This window comes from Lipotes vexillifer, unplaced genomic scaffold, assembly GCF_000442215.2.
Source record: "Lipotes vexillifer unplaced genomic scaffold, Lipotes_vexillifer_v1.1 scaffold28, whole genome shotgun sequence".
NCBI classification, from domain to species: domain Eukaryota; kingdom Metazoa; phylum Chordata; class Mammalia; order Artiodactyla; family Lipotidae; genus Lipotes; species Lipotes vexillifer.
In genome coordinates this window covers 115,326-128,271 of record NW_006793929.1, presented here as the reverse complement: position 1 = coordinate 128,271, position 12,946 = coordinate 115,326, and the positions used below count along the sequence as shown (strand labels likewise).

The 12,946-nt window shown below is 40.5% G+C and overlaps 1 protein-coding gene and 1 pseudogene across 1 annotated transcript in view; one reads left to right on the top strand and one right to left on the bottom strand.

Moving 5' to 3' along the window:
* VWA3B (von Willebrand factor A domain containing 3B) overlaps nucleotides 1-12,946 on the bottom strand; it is a 218,934-nt gene that overhangs the window by 160,346 nt on the left and 45,642 nt on the right.
* LOC103073631 (protein mago nashi homolog 2 pseudogene) lies at nucleotides 6,210-6,655 on the top strand (annotated as a pseudogene).

Below are 12,946 nucleotides of genomic sequence, written 5' to 3'. Positions count from 1 at the left end.
AGAGCAGCAAAATTACCAAGAGATGAATAACACTCACTAAAAACGTTATCAGGGAATACATGAAAATTATGATCCAATATTTCACCATGAATTTAAAAATATATATGAAGCCATCATCTCCTTGAAGGAATAAAACAAAGCAGACATGCAAAAACTCAAGAATGTGATGGCAAGATAACAGGAAGAGATGAAACATGAAAAAGTCAGGAAAGAAGAAAAAAAATCACAGAAATTAAGATGAAAATGGTGGGAAATCAACAAAGAAAATATACGCTGGAACTCACTATAAGAAACTAGACAAGGTGAACACAAGCAGAAATAAAGTATTGTAAAACATTAGAGAGAAAATAATAGGAGACAGTTGAAGGAGAGCTATCATACTTTATACACAAAGTGAGTCACCAAGAAAGAAGAAAACCAGCCTGGCACAACGGTTAAGAAAATGAAGTGTTTGACTTCATGTCAATGAAGTGAATGTGAATTTGGACAAGTTTCTTAACCACTTTCTTTCTTGGTTTCCCCATCACTAAAATGAGGATAATGTTAGTACCTACTCCATAGAGCTGTTAGGAAGTTTAAATGGGTTAAAATTTGATAAGAGGCTGGAACAGTGCCTGGCATATTCCAAGCAATGTCCAAGTGTTTGTTAAATTTAAAAATAGTAATAAATAAAACAAAGAGCAGAAGAAGTATTTTAAAGTATAATTCAAGGAAACTTGCCTGAAATAGAAGTCTTAGATGTTCATATTAAAGGGCACACTACATACCAGGGAATATCAACCACAGCAGTCAACGTTGAGACATATCCTAGGACTTAATGGATTTAAAGATCAAAATAAGAACCCTTTGGAGCAAAATGGCTGAACAAGATATCCCTTGATCATATCCCTGCCTCAACAACAATAATTTGGCATCCACCCATGGACAAAAGTGCCTTCATAGGAGCTTTGAAAGTGTCTTCATAGGAGCTTTGGGATCCAGGTAGGAGATTGTGAAGTCCAAGACCAAGGAGAGGTGTTTTGAGAAGGCAGGTCTGCCCCATGCTGCTGACTTACCAACCATGCTCCCCGCTACAGAAACAGAAACAGCTTTGTGCCCCTGAGAACTTGACTACAGCCCTATTTGGCTTGGTCCTGTCTCCAGTACCATATGCCAAAGGACCCAGGAGAAGCCATGCTCACCCGAGCATCAGGTAATAGACATATAACCCTCAGTCCCAGCTGTGGACCCTGAATTGGCCCGTGAACCAGTTCCAGCTCCTCTTGGCCACAGTCTGGGAGCCCCTGGAGGTAAGCCCCCAAACTCAGTCAGACTGTAGATTGCGAAGAGGCCGTGTAATTGGGCTCCAGCCCATCCCAGCCACTGTCCACAGTCTTGCTGGCACAGGGACCCTGCAGGAGAAATACCTGTCTATACCCCCAGAGATCCAGAAAGGGCCCCATACTTGCCTCTAACCCCCTCACAGCCTCCATCTGCCAGCAGTCCTTAGGGTCCAGGGCCCCACTGGGAGACTCTCCAGACTGAACCCCCAGAAGCGCCCTGTACTGGGCTCCAACCTCAACACAGCTTCAGTCCACCAGCAGACCTGCCAGCAAGGGACCCAGTAGTACACACTACTGTCTGTGCTCCAAGAGACTCTGAAAAGGACATATACTCAGTTCCAGGCCCTCCCAGCCTCAGTCCACACCACTGAGCCCAACCTGCCCAGGGACCTGGTGGAAGACATACACATCTGTGCCTCCAGGGCCAGGTCTGCAGACCTCAAACATGGCTAGAGAATCTCAAACAACCCTGGGGCCCCATTCCAGCCCCTCTCAGCCATGGTCCAGGGCCAGTCCTGCCCACCTAGGGGCCCATCCAGTGACCAGGCATCAGTCCTCCCAGGGATCTAGTGGTAGCCATGCCCCCTGCACACCTAGTAATAGACCTGCTGTCTAAGGACCCAACTGTGGAAGCTGAAGAGGATCCTTATCCCAGAACACCCTACTGAACAAGGCACTGGAGGCAGTCCCATTCACCCAGAGACGAGACAGGATCCACACCTGTCCCAGCCCCTGATAACAAGCCTGCCAACTGAAGATCCCACTACAGACCCAGCAACAGCCATATAACTGGGTCTAACCCAGCACAACTGAGATTTCAGAGGTAGTCCATCAGCCCAGGGAACAGACAGGAGAAGGTTTTTACCTATGGAAACCAGTCTGTAAAGACTGGAAGAAGTGTATGCTTCTTCAAATGTACAGATAACAATGCAAGGCTACATGAATCATTAAGAATCAGGCAAAGATGACATCATCAAAGGAATTAATAAAGCTCCAGTAACTGACCCCAAAGAAATGGAGACCTACAGATTACTTGAAAAAGAATTCAAAATAATCATCTTAAAGAAACTCAGTGAGGGCTTCTTCCCTGGTGGCGCAGTGGTTGAGAGTCCGCCTGCCGATGCAGGGGATGCGGGTTCGTGCCCCAGTCTGGGAAGATCCCACATGCCGTGGAGCAGCTAGGCCCGTGAGCCATGGCTGCATGGCTATGGTGCATCCGGAGCCTGTGCTCTGCAACGGGAGAGGCTACAACAGTGAGAGGCCCACATACTGCACACACACACACACAAAAGAAACTCAGTGAAATGCAAGAACACAGATAACTAAACAAAATCAGGAAAACAATGCATGAACAAAATGAGTTTAATAAAGAAATAGAAACCATAAAAAAGAACAAAAACAGAAATCCTGAACCTGAAGAATACAATGTCAGAACTGAAAAATTCTATAGAGAGCCTCAACAATAGACTTGATCATGAAGCAGAATCAGAAAAATTGAAGACAGATCATTTGAAATTAGCTGATTATAAGAACAAAAAGGAAAAAGAATGAAAAAGAGTGAAGAAAACCTATATGTATTATGGGACACCTTCAAGCAAATGAATATTCACAACATAGGAGTCCCAGAAGGAAAAGACAGAAAGGGGCAGAAAGATTATTTAAAGAAATAATAGCTGAAAATTTCCCAAATCTAGAAAGAGATATGGACATCTAAGTAGAAGAATCTCAAAGGATCCCAAGGACCCCAAGCAAGACCAACCCAACGAAGATCACTCTGAGACACACTATCATCAAAATGTAAAAAATCAAAGACAAAGAGAAAATTTTGAAAGCAGCAAGAGAAAAATGACTTATCATGAACAAGGGAACCCCCATAAGGCTATCAGCAGATTTCTCTGTAGAAAGTCTGCAGGCCATGAGGGAAGGAGCTGATATGAAATATTCAAAGTGCTAAAAGCAAAAAACTGCCAACCAAGAAAACTATACCCAGCAAAACTGTCCTTCAGAAATGAAGGAGAGATAAAGAATTTCACAGACAAACAAAAGCTAAGGAAGTTCAACATCACTACATCTACCTTACAGAAATGCTAAAGGGAGTTGAAATGAAAGGATGCTAAGTAACAACTTAAAAATACATAAAAGTATAAAACTCACTGGTAAAGGTAATTATATAGTTCAATTCAGAATTCCCAAATGCTATAATCGTGGTGTGTAAATCACTTTTATCTCTAGCACAGAAGTTAAACAATAATATTAAAAACAACTATAATAAGCTACAATAATAAATAAGCTACAATATGTATAAGCTATAATTATATACAGTATATAAGCTACAATAATTTGTTAATGGATGCATAAGATCAAAAGATCAATAGCATAAAATGTGGGGAGGAGAGAGTAAAAGAGCAGTGGTTTTGTATGCAATTGAAAGTAAGTTGTTATCAGCTTTAAATAGACTTATATCTTACAAGATGTTTTATGTAAGCCTTGTGGTGGCCACACATATACAAAAAATACAACAAAGGCCTTTAGTAGTTACACAAAAAATAAAGGAATTAAAGCATACCATTACAAAAAATAAATCACAAAGGAAGACAGTAAGAGAGGAAGAAAGGAACAAAATAACTAAAAAAGTCATAAAGTAACATAATGGTAATAGTAAGTCCTTATCTATCAATAATTACATTAAATGTAAATGGACTAAATTCTCCAATCAAAAGACACAAAGTGGCTGAATGGATAAAAGAAACATCCAACAACATGCTGCCTATAGGAGACTCACTTTAGCTTTAAGGACACACATAGGTTGAAAGTGAAGGGATGAAAAAAGATGTTCCATGCAAATGGTAACCAAAGGAGAGCAGAAGTGGCTATACTTATATCAGATAAAATAGCCTTTCAATCAAAGCTGGTCACAAGAGACAAAGAAGGTCACTATATAAAAAGGGACCAAGTGATAAAGAGACCAAGTCATTAGAGGATATAACAATTGTAGGTATATATGCACCCAACATTGAAGCACCTAAATATTTAAAGCAAATATTAATAGAACTGAAGGGAGAAATAGATAACAATGTAATAATAGTAGGGAACTTCAATACCCCACATTCAACAATGGTTACATCACCCAGACAGAAAGTAAATAAGGAAACACTGTACTTGAACTATTCCTTAGACCAAATGGACCTGAGATGCATACAGAACATACCACCAACAGCACCAAAATACACATTCTTCTCAATTGCATCTGAAACATTCTCCAGGATAGATCATATATTAAGTCACAAAATAAGCTTTAGCAAATGTAAGGAAACTGAAATCATACCAAGTATCTTTTCCAACCATAATAGTATGAAACTAGAAATTAATCAAAAGAGGAAAATGGAAAATTCACAAATGTGTGGAAATTAAACAACACACTCCTGAACAAATGAGTCAAAGAATACATCAAAAAAGAAATCAAAAAATATCTTGAAACAAATAGAAATGGAAACACAGAACAAAAAATATCAAAACTTATGGAGTGCAGCAAAAGCCATTCTAAGAGGGAAGTGTATAGCAACAGCACCTACATTTAAAAGATAAAAAGAAAGATCACAGATAAATGACCTAACTTTACACCTCAAGGAACTAAAGAACTAAATGAGTCCAAAGATGGCAGAAGTAACAAAGATCAGAACAGAAATAAACGAAATATAGACAGGGAAAACAATAGAAAAGATCAACAAAACTAAGACGGTATTCTGAAAAGATAAAATTGACAAACCTTTAGCTAGACTAAGAAAAAAGAGCAAAGACTCAGTGATCATGGGTTGCCTGTGCCCTGGTCATTGATAGTACAGGGAGAGGAGTTACTGAAAGACATTTTTCCATGTTTGAAGGGCCCAGTTGTCCCTTCCAAACCCTGGATCTTTCACACACTATCTTTTTTCTCCTGCCATTCCCTTCAGAGCTCAGGCCTTTGCTGCCCCCCTCCGTGATATGGTGACCAGGCTAGTGCCCGGATTGCAGGGGTTCACTTTGTCTTTCAAGTTAAGGAGTCTCTTGGCAGAAACCAGTCAATACATCTGTATTTGGATCTCACACTGGAACGAGTTCAGATCGGTTCAGTGGGAGGTAGAAACCCTGTGACAGTGCCTTTGCTTAGTAGACTCCACAGATGCAACATGGTGCCCCCAAGAGGCATATCTGGCTCCCAGATAACAGGTCAGCCTTAGATATGGAGATTGTTGAGGAAGTCCCATGAGTCAGTGACCTTGGGGTGACCTGGGATCTGGGATTGCTAGTATATCTCCCCAAGATTCCTATTGTTCGTGGACACCAGTGGGGCAGAGAATGGACAGTGGGGTCTCAACATGAAGAGCTCCCTGTTGCCTGCTCAGAGCATCACAGGAGAACTGTTCACTCAGCATGAGAGATCGGGGCAAAGCACTGGGACTGGGGGCTTGGCGTCCCCTTTAGCTGGCTCTGAGTCCTGACAGCAGTGCCCTTGGAGGGCCAGGGAAGGCTGGCCCTGGTCCCTCTGCTGTGCCTGGATGACTTCAATAACCAAGAGTTTTTTTTCTTGAGTTGGCAGCTGTTCATCATCATCATTTTCTCTCCATCCATCCATTCAATAAACCATATGGACCCACCCACCCCCCAAAAAAGAGCAAAGACTCAAATAAAATTAGAAATGAAATCTAAATATGACACAATAGAAATACAAAGGACCATAAGAGACTATTATAAATAATCACATGCCAACAAACTGGATAACCTAAAAGAATGGATAAATTCCTAGAAATATAGAAACTACCAACACTGAATCAGGAAGAAAAAGAAAATCTGGGCCAGGTGCCTGGAGGCACGTTGGCTGGGCCTTTGGTGGGCTTTTCGGGGACAAGGATGGCTATGGCCAGTGATTTCTACCTACGCTACTATGTAGGGCACAAGGGCAAGTTTGGACACGAGTTTCTGGAGTTTTAGTTTGGGCCGGACTGAAAACTTAGATATGCCAACAACAGCAATTATAAAAATGATGTCATGATCAGAAGGGAGGCTTATGTACACAAGATTGTAATTGAAGAACTGAAGAGAATTATTGATGACAGTAAATTACAAAAGAAGATGATGCTTTGTGGCCTCCCTCTGACAGGGCTGGCCGGCAGGAGCTTGAAACTGTAATTGGAGATTAACACATTTCTTTTACCACAACAAAAATAGGTTCTCTTATTGATGTTAATCAGTCAAAGTATCCTGAAGGCCTTCGAGTATTTTACTATTTGGTACAGGACGTGAAATGTTTAGTTTTTAGTCTTACTGGATTACATTTCAAGATTAAACCAATCTAAATTGTAAAAAAAAAAAAGAGAAAATCTGAACAGATTAAGAATTAATACCAATCCTCCTCAAGCTCTTCCAAAAAACTGAAAAAGAGGGAGCACCTCCAAGCTCATTTTATGAGGCCAGCACTACACTTATACCAAAGCCAAATAATGACACTACAAGAAAAGTGTACTATAGACTAATATCACTAATGAATATGTATGCAAAAATTCTCAACAAAATACTAGCAAACCAAATTCAACATCACATTAAAAGGTTCATACACCATGATCAAGTAGGATTTATCCCTGGGATGCAAAGATTGCTCAACATACACAAACTAATAAATGTGATACACCAAATCATGATTCTCTCAATAGATGTAGAAAAAGCATTTCACAAAATTCAACATTCTTTCATGATAAATGAACATGAAGTGAACTCTCAAGAAATTGGGTACAGAAGGAATATACCTCAACATAATAAAAACCATATATGACAAACTCACAGCTAACATACTCAGTGGTGAAAGGTTGAAAGCTTTCCCACTAAGATCAGGAACAAGAAAAGAGTCTCCACTCTCACTACTCCCATTCAGCATAGTACTGGAAGTCCCAGCAAGAGCAATCAGGCAAGAAAAATAAATAAATACATCCAAATCAGATGGGCAGAAGTAAAACAGTCTCTGTTTGCAGATGATATGATCTTAAAAACTCCACCAAAAAACCTATTACAACTAATAAACAAATTCAGTAAAGTTGCAGGATACAAAATCAACAGGCAAAAATCAGTTGTGTTTCTATATACTAAGAGCAAATTATCTGAAAAAGATATAAAGAAAACAATCCCACTTATAATAGCATCACAAATAATAAAATACTTAGAAATAAATTTAACCAAGATGTTGAAAGATCTGTATACTGACAAATTATAAGACATTGATAAAATAAATTGATGAAGACACAAATAAATGGAAAAATATCTCTTGTATGTGAATTAGAATAATTAATATTGTTAAAATGTCTATATTACCGAAAGCCATCTATAGATTCAAGGCAATTCCTATTAAAATTCCAAAGGGGGCTTTCCTGGTGGCACAGTGGTTAAGAATCTGCCTGCCAATGCAGGGGACAGGGGTTCGAGCCCTGGTCCGGGAAAATCCCACATGCTGTGGAGCAACTAAGCCCATGCGCCACAACTACTGAGCCTGTGCTCTAGAGCCCACGAGCCACAACTACTGAGCCCGCGTGCCACAGCTACTGAAGCCTGCGCGCCTAGAGCCTGTGCTCCCAACAAGAGAAGCCACCGCAATGAGAAGCCCATGCACTACAATGAAGAGTAGCCCCCGCTTGCTGCAACTAGAGAAAGCCCATGAGTAGCAACGAAGACCCAACACAGCCAAAAATTAAATAAATTAACTAATTAATTAATTTTTAAAAATTCCAAAGGCATTTTTCACAGAAATAGAAAAAACAATCCTAAAATTCATATGGAACCACATAAGACCCTGAATATCCAAAGCAATCCTGGGAAGTAAGAACAAAGCTGGAGGCATCATGATTCCTGATTTCAAGCTCTATTACAACACAACAGTAATCAAAACAATATGGTACTGGCATAAAAGTGACATACAGACCAATGCAACTGAATAAAGAACCCAGAAATAAACCCATGCATATACAGTCAACTAATACCTGACAAGGGAGCCAAGAATCCTCAATAGAAAAATTATAGTCTCTTCAATAAATGGTGTTGGAAAAACTGAATATGCACACGTGGAAGAATGAAATTGGAGCCCTATATTACACCACTCATCAAATTAACTTGAAACAGATTAAAGACTTAAACATAAGACTTGAAACTGTAAAATACTAGAGGAAAACATAGGGGGAAAGCTCCTTGATACTGGTTTTGGCAACAATTGTTTTGGATATGACACCAATAGAGCAAGCAACAAAAGCAAAAATAAACAAGTGGGGCTACATCAAACTAAAAATCTTCTGCACAGCAAAAGAAACAATCAGCAAAACAAAAGTCAACTTACAGAATGGAAGTAAATATTTACAAACCATCTATCTTAGAGGAAGTTAATATGCAAAATATATAAGGAACTCATACAACTTAATAGCAAAATACAAACAATCCAATTAAAATGGACAAAGGATTTGAATAGATATTCTTCCAGAAAAGACATACAAATGGCCAACAGATACACGGGAAGGTACTCAACATCACTAATTACCAGGGAAATGCAAAAGATATCCCCACACACCTGTTAGAATGGCTATTATCAAAAAGACAAGAGGCAACAGTGTTGGTGTGCAGGTAGAGAAAAGGGAACCTTTGTGCCCTGTTGGTGCGAAACGTGAATTGGTGAAGCCACTATGGAAAACAGGATGGAAGTTCCTCAAAAAAATTGAAAATAGAACTACCATATGATCCAGCAATCCCACTTCTGGGTATATACCCAAAGGAAATGAAATTACTATTTTGAAGAGATATCTACACTCCCATGTTCATTCCAGCATTATTTACAATATTCAAGACATGGAAGTAACCGAAGCATCCACTGACAGATGAATGGATAAAGAAAATGTGATTTTATATATTTTTTATGGGTACAAAAATTTGAAGTATATCAATGCAATATTACTCATCCATGAGAAAGAAGGAAATCCTGTCATTTGCAACAACATGGATGGACCTTGAGGGCATTATGCTAAGTGAAATAAGTCAGATAGAGAAAGACAAATACTATATGATCTCACTTATATGTGGAAACAAAAAAAGCCAAACTCATAGAAAGAGAGAGTAGAATGGTGGTTGCCAGGGGCTGGGGCTGAGAGAAATGGGGAGAAATTGGTCAAAGGGTGCAAACTTTCAGTTATTAGATGAATAAGTCCTGGGGATCTAATGTACAGTGTGGTGACTATATTTAACAATACAGTATTATACACTTGAAGGTTTCTAATTGAATATTCTCACCACACACAAAAAATCTAATTATGTGAGGTGATGGATGCATTAACTAAGCTTATTGTGATAATCATTTCACAATATATATGTGTATTACATTGTACACCTTAAATTTTCACAATAGTATATATGTCAATTTTATCTCAACAAAGCTGGTGGAATAAAAGAAACCTCTGAGCAACCAGGCAAAAAGAAAAAGTCACTTACAAAAGAAAAAAATCAAGTTGGCCTTGGATTTCTTCTTGGCAGCACACACTATGAGAAGACACTGCAGCACCACCCATAACACACACAAGACAAACAAAAAGTGAGCCAAGGGCGTTCTATCCAGCCAAGCTGTCCTTTAAGTATAAAAACGTAGAAAAGAACATTTGGAAACCCTGGGAATATTGTTCCTCTGATTCCCTCCTTGAGGAAACTATTAGAAGATAAATTTTAGCCAACCAAGAGGTGGCTGGGGAAACCAAAGGAGATGGACTACAAGTGAGAACAGAATGTACTTAATAGCCGAAATATTAAAACTAAAACAAACATGAGAATTGGGATGACAGAAGAAAAGTAAAGGTGATAAAAAAAACTTAGTCTTTAAGGCCTTCCCTGGTGGCGCAGTGGTTGAGAGTTTGCCTGCTGATGCCAGGGGACATGGGTTCGTGCCCCGGTCCGGGAAGATCCCACATGCCGCGGAGCGGCTGCGCCCGCGAGCCATGGCCCCTGAGCCTGCGCGTCCGGAGCCTGCGCGTCGGAGCCTGTTGCTCCACAATGGTAGAAAAACTTAGTCTTTAAGTTGCTTACCTAGTGGTAATAACAGTAGGGTCACCCACAGGAAGATGATGGTCATGGCAATAACAGCAGTTATAATTATTGACTGGCTAACTATGAGCCAGGTACTACATAAAACACTGTGCGTGTGTGTATACACACAGTGTTTCATACAGTGTATACACACATATACACATACATACACTCACGCATATATATATATTCCTAACAACCCATAAGGTAAACATCATCATCCCCATTCATAAATAAGAAAGCCAAAGCTCAGATTAGTTAAGTACCTCAACCAGGATCACACAGCTAAGTGACAAATCCAAACCCAGGCCTGACTCCAAAGCCCACGCTCTTGATTTTACTGCATTTGCGTTCATTGAACATAGGACAGTGCCTTATTCCTCTCTGCCTCCTCATCATTTAACACAACTAATATAATATAATATAGCATAATATAATATAATAATAATCTATTATTCCCATTTTATAGATGAGGAAAGGAAGCAGAAAGGTTAAATGACTTTCCCAAAGTTAACACAGCTACTTAATCGACGGGGCAGCTAGCATGGCTCTAGAGCAGTGCTATCCAATACTAATTCAATAGTGGGTGAACCACATGTATAATTTCCAATTTTCTAGTAGCCAAATCTTAGAAAAAACTTAATTTTATTAATATATTTGACATAACCCATATGTTCATATTATCATTTTGACATATAATCTATATTAAAAACTATTCATGTCATAATTTACATTTTTTCCTCACTCAGTCTTTGAAATCCAGGGTGTATTTTATACTTACAGCACATCTCAAATTGGACTCACATTTCAGTGCTCAGTAGCCACATGTGGTCAGTGGCTCCCATATTTAACAGAGCAGCTCCAAAGCTACATGTGGCACCAACTTAACAGCACATGAACTCTCCATTTTCCATTCTCCAGCATTGATTCCTGAAGTGTTATTTTATAAAATCAAAAAACAAAGTAACTAGTCTACCTCCACAGAAAACCCATCCTGGGGTTAGGGTTTCACTCTTATAAAAAGGTCGTATTTATGCGTGTCGTTGGATCATATTTTTGATGGTAATCTGTTCTCCCTCTACTTTCTCTTCCCTGCCCACTCCCTCCACATTCAAGCAGCCATTCTCTCCTTGCCCCAAAGAAGGCAGAGCAGAAAGATGAAATAGGCTGCAAGACATTCTGGCTTTTTCTTTTTAAGCCTAACCCCTGAGGAGAGGCGCTGGGTTTACAGAGCAGGCAGCTTTAAGAAGCAGGAGGTAGAGAGGAGTCATCCCAGATGAGAAGGACGTTCCCCTTGGCTTGGGGGAGAGGAGAGCATCCCAGGAGAGGGTGGGAACTGGCTCCGTGTCTTTGCAGCACCTTGGGAGCAAGGCTCAGGGTGAACGGGGGTGGGGCAGAGTCTGCAACGACTCCCACATCCAAAGCCAGCATGGGAGCAGCAGAGAACTGCTCAACCTGGAGTGGCCGTGAGACGGGGACAATGGGTATTTATAGGGCGGTTTGCAGGAAGAGATGTCTAATTACTAGAGACCCCTCCCGAGGCCTTAGCACTGCCTAGGATCTCCAAGCTGTGGGGAAAGCTCAGGAGGAGTCCCTGGGAATGACTGGGGTTAATTTCCCCCCAATCCACTGGGATAGAGGGGCACTGGAATCAAAAATTAAACTGAATTCTAGAAATCAAAGAAAGTTTCTGGCTGGATTTGTTTTTGTGACCAGACATTCATATCTGCCACTTAGGGGGCCTCACTTGAGCCTGCCAGGGGCAGTGGGCAGTGTCCCCCTACAAACCATTACACCGGAGCCAGTTCATCTCCAGTGGATGGCTGTAACCCAGGAGGAACTGGAGTGCTGAGGGGTGTGGCCTCTCAGAAGTCACTGCTGACTTGGGGAACACCAGTGGCCTGGGATGAAACCGAGTTTCAAAGAATATCACGGAATACATTTAAGTCCTGATCAGACACAAAGCAATCAGAAAAAAGGCCACTTGCTGGAGTTTGCTTAAATGATTAGCTTCCCTGACTCACTGAGAAGACCCAGAAATAGAGGGGTGTAGAAGATGATTTTCAGGCCACTATTTCAGACTCTGAGGAAAGAAGGACTATTTCAGCAGCAGCAGTAGCCATAGCTCTACTAGACAGGACAGATGAAGACCATCACTGCAGCCCAGCCCTGGCTGACACTGTAACAGGAAGAACAAATCTGACTCCATGTTAGATCTGTTCCTTTTACTTTGACCCTTTGTGCTTTGTTGCTTGTGCTTAATCATGCTGGCTCTGCACCTTTTGTAAGAGAATGTTGCCTATAGCCTGAAGTATACAGGATAGCCTACTCTCAGGGCTCTGACCTTTAATAAGAGTCCATTCATACAGAGATAAAAAGTTGCAGAACAGAGAATAACATTTGCCTTGTTGGAGGTTTACAGGAACATCGTGACCTATGTGGACAGCTGCAAGAGCAAAGGAATCCAACACCAAGAAGTCTGCAACAACTAACCACACCACTCCCTCACCTGGCCTTTAAAAGTGCTTTGCTGAAACCCTTCAAGGAGT